This window comes from Coenobita brevimanus, chromosome 93, assembly GCF_032717465.1.
Source record: "Coenobita brevimanus isolate Jiangsu-jjx chromosome 93, ASM3271746v2, whole genome shotgun sequence".
Taxonomy (NCBI): domain Eukaryota; kingdom Metazoa; phylum Arthropoda; class Malacostraca; order Decapoda; family Coenobitidae; genus Coenobita; species Coenobita brevimanus.
This window is the reverse complement of record NC_137046.1, coordinates 58716796-58721738: the sequence shown is the minus strand read 5'-3', so window position 1 is coordinate 58721738 and position 4943 is coordinate 58716796.

Sequence of the window (4943 nt, the reverse complement as noted above, 5' to 3'; positions counted from 1 at the left end):
TTCTTACTTTTCTCATATTTTACTTATTTTTTCTTCCAACTTCCTCTTTATTTCTTCTACTTTTTGACTTTGTCCTTCCTTTTACTTTTATCATTCTTTTTGCCTCTTTTTTTTGCCTCTCTTTTTTCTACTCTGTCTTATTTTCTTACTTCACTTTCCTCTCTTTTTTGGACCTTTTTTTTTTTTTTTTACCTTTTCTATTTTTTCTCTTTTCTCCTTTGTTTCCTGTCTTATTTTCTTACTTCATTTTTCTCCCTTTTTTGCCTTCTCTCTCCACTTGCTCTTCCATCCTCCTCAGTAGCCTCATCCATTCTCGTTACTCAGTCCGAGGCACCCGGAGTGTTTTATGCAGATTTGATGCGCTTCCCCTAGACACCCGACCCGACCCGGAGCCACCACACCTCCTCCAACATTTTTCAGGCTGGTGGTCTATCCTCTGACGGGGCTATCACACTTAATCACATTTAGCACACAGGTAAAAAAAAAAGGTAAATAAAAAAAGTCTTCTATTACATCAAGGGTTGCTCATTTTAATATTGCGTCTTCTCGCTGCGTTTTATATTTAGAAGTGTCTTTGTGTCTTTCCTTCCTGGCCTCACTCGCCCCACGTCGGTGTCATCTTTCACTGTGCGTGAGGATTTGTGGTTTGTTTGTGTGCTGGAGAAGTGCGGTGAGGCTGGTGTGGTGAGGTGTGGTGAGGGTAGGGTAGGGTGGGGTGTGGTGGTGTGGGGTCGGGTTGAGTGTTGTTGATGTGTGTTATGTGTGACCCGTGTACCGCCACGAAAACAGCAGTCCTGCCAGATCTACTGCCCGCAGAAAGACGGTACTGTTCTTTCTACGCGCTCAGTCTATATTTACATCCAAAAATGCACAACAGCGACGGGAAATGATACAAACAGTGAACCATGGGATTACTCAACTAGTGCTAGTAATACCAAAACTATGGTGAAAGGAATAACAGTGAAAGCCCCTAACTTTGCTTCAAAAAATACATCAGTAACAGCAAAACAAGTGTGGCTTTTTGAGCAAGTGTATAGCCAACAAGATCATGCAAGAAATTAGTGTGAAGCTTGACATCCAGCTTAGTAGAAGGAGGGTCAGACGAATAAGATGACGTGAACTTTACTAGGGAGATGTGTCGGGATTTACCCCTGAACTTTATAAGGGACATGTGTCGGAATTTAACGAACACCCTCCCTCAGTATCTGGCCGGTAAGGGACAATCACATACATACACGGGCGTAAGTGACAAGGAACACACCCAATAAGCCTTCTTTCACACGCAAACCACAGCACGCAACGACTCACCTACAGATCCAAATCCTTGTTTCAGTTCCTGCTGCGAGTTTAGAGATCTCGTGGAAGGACCAAGACCCGGGATTTTTTGTTTTGTTTTTTCATGTCGAGTGTGCTTCCCGATTACTCCTTCTCCCACCCTCTCCATCCATGAAATAATTTTGACCAAGATGGAAGGATATGCCCTCAAAATGTTGTGGGGCTTAATCAATGCTGGAAGGAGGGAGGGAGACACGGGAAGTACAAGATGGTCAGGAAGCGAATTTTAGTTGAAGGAATAAATATCAGGGTTAATGTAACAAACGGGGACGGTACTTTGTGTGTACAGTAATAAACCATTAGGCTATATGTTAATTAACAGCGCCTGCTCATTTGTACTATCGACGGCCTCCATCTATTTATCTACCTCACTATTTACTGCACACTTTAAGCTCACCATTACTACATCTATCACACCCCCTAACCTTATAACTGCCGTCCATCCACATCTAAGTTATTCATCATCCACTCCAGCAATCGCCCACGCTCCACACACACACACACACACACACACACACACACACACACACACACACACACACACACACACACACACACACACACACACACACACCTTTTTATCCTCACCTGACTTTCGGCTTAACAAACTGGCCATATGCAACTTTCACCTCTGCAAACTTTGTCCCAGAACTAGTAATTAGAACACCAAGGGGCGATGGTGAAGTTACGTTTGGCTATTGTTATTCTCCAGTGACTTTACACTTACTGACCTCGTGTTCTGGTATCGTGTTCTGAGTTCTGATGGGATGTTGTATGAGTGATGGTGAATGGAAAATCAAAATCCTCTGGTATTATAGTAGGTTGTGTTTGTAAATTTCCTGTCCAGTTCAGCGGTCATTTTATTTGTAGTTTCTTCGAGTTATACCAAAAAATAAAAAATAAAAAACTATGCTCAAAGGAAAACGAGAGAGAGAGAGAGAGAGAGAGAGAGAGAGAGAGAGAGAGAGAGAGAGAGAGAATCATATGCTTCATCACATTCATTATTCACACAAGGACAAGTCAAGACGCTGTATATTTCTTAACGTTTCCTTGCCCCCTTGTCATTAAGTATTTTGCATTTCTTCATTTTCCTCTCCTCTTGATAACCATGCAATTATTTCTTGGTTTTGTGTTTTTCAGGGACTTATTTAATTAGCTATCGTTATTATCATGTTTTTTCTTCTTTTTTGTCTTTATGGTTTATTTAATTATCACACATTTCTCTCATCATCATATCTAGTCTTCCTTCTTCACTGCACTCCCTTCTTTACCAGCAAAGTGTTTCTGCGGCGTCATTAATTAGGTAACGTAGCCAGCAGTATGTGTGTGTGTGTGTGTGTGTGTGTGTGTGTGTGTGTGTGTGTGTGTGTGTGTGTGTGTGTGTGTGTGTGTGTCGACTAATGGGCTCTGGGGTGTGAGTTTCCGCCATAAACCACCAGATGTCTCCTCCAGTCACAGGGCAGCGGCAAAATGGAGGTTGATAAATATAATGTACTGTCCTTTGTCACGCAAGCTCACGCGGCTGCAGGTGGCGGCGTTATTGGCTTGACATTGCTGCTGCTGCTGGGTTTGTTTCATATTGCTGCCATAATTCTGTCACTGTTTATTACTGACGCTGTGTTACGGTTTTAGGAAGACTATCATTTGAACTTTTCCTGCTCAGGTAACGTTGACGTCTTGCATAGCCTACTAGGATTTTTATCTATTTTAATATACTTCTTGTTGCCTGGGTCTCCTATCCTTCTCCATTCCATCCTACTCGATGTACTTTAAAAAAGGCGGTAGGATATTACTTTCGGATCTTGCTGTTCCTGCGCTACAGCCTACCGGAGTTTACCCGAGAAACTGGCTTTTCCTACCAGGATAAATTTGTATATTTAATTAATGCTTGTGGTACTTAGCATATATGTGATTTTTGCTTACTGAAATTTGCACTAAACAAGCAGGCAATTGGACAAAGTAGTAAATTATAAGTTCTCAGAAGCCAGTGTGGTTACCTTCTAATGAGAATGCCAGTAAACCAAGGTGAAGCTTTTGTCTGTTTATCTGTTTTAACAATATCAAATACTCTGATACCTTTATGAGTTAACCCTTTGTCAAATTACGTTTTTTTTTTTTTTTTTTTTTAATGCAAGGAAGAAGGAACGAAAGGCCGGAAACCCGCATGACTGTTCCTTCCAAGAAAAAATAAAAAAATAACATCAAACATAAGGCATACAATTCTCTTTATATTCGTATGATCTGCTGAATTACCACTATGAAATTCTGCTTATTTAGCCTACTTGTCTGGCTTGCATTTAGTGAAGGACGTACTGGAAACTGTAAGGCCCCATTCCACCCCACCTCCCCTCGTCATCCCCTCCGCCCACCCCACCTCCCCTCATCTCCCCTCCCACCCCGCATCCTTTGTTAGCTCCCACTCCACCTCCCCTCGTCACTTCCTGCCACTCCGCCTACCCTTCCCTCTAATCCTCACTGTTCGACCCTCCATCCATCATTTACCTCACACTCAATAATCGACCTGCAGCCTAGTTTTGTACCCTCGGGAGATGATTTTCTTTTTTTCTTAGCACCAACCTCCTACAACCTACTTAGAGTCTAAACTCCCCCCCCCCCGTCTCTCTCTCTCTCTCTCATATCCATCATTTTAAATTGATATATATTATATACTGAGTACCTTTTGTAGAGTTACTAATTTACAGATCCATTTCGCTACTTTTTTTTTTTTTTTTTTTACATTAGGTTAACCCAAACATCTGATTTCGAACTCGCCAGTGGCGAAGAAACTGGCTCCTTTAAGATAGTGATTTTTTTCACCTTTTATTTTTTTTATTTTAATCAGGCTACCATTACATGATATAATCTAAAGTAAGGAAGTCAGTCATGAAGGGGTTAATGGAGAATACACCTAACCCATCCATTTCGAAAAGCTGCTCTCTTCTAAAAAAAAAAAAAAAAAAATCGTCTGGAGATAGCAAGAATTCAAATAAAAGTATATATGTCATCGACCTGACCAGATTAACCAAGACGACGAGTTGGTGGTCACTGGGAAACTGCTACAGCTACTCGTTTTTCTCTAACTTGGCTTAAAAATGCCATCTATCCTTCTTCAGTGCTGAGTAGTAACAATAGATTAACACTAGAATATGATGCTAGTCACGAAGGAGAGCTATGAGAAGGATGTAAAGCCGTAATTTTTCCTTTTCCTGCGAAAATCTGGGCCTAATCGAGGTGAAAAGAGTACGGCATAAAGACATCTCACCAACATCCATCATTCCATCTTACAGCATCCTCCTCAGGACATCCACCCATTATTTTTTTCTTTACAAGAAGAGATATACAGTAATTCCCCCACCCCCCCATGACAAATTTTGGGCCAGGGATGCTCGGATACGCAAAGTTTACAGATACGGTACCTGAATTAATCCCAAAATACCCCAAAACAACCTAAACACCCTTCCCTTAAATACCAACATATATACCCCCAAAACAAAATAAAAACATTTTCCTCTGAATACAATAATACTACTGGTATAAAAGGCAATACACTTCAATAATACACAAAATACACAGTACTGGATAGGTTGAGCTAGCCTTTCTTACAAAAA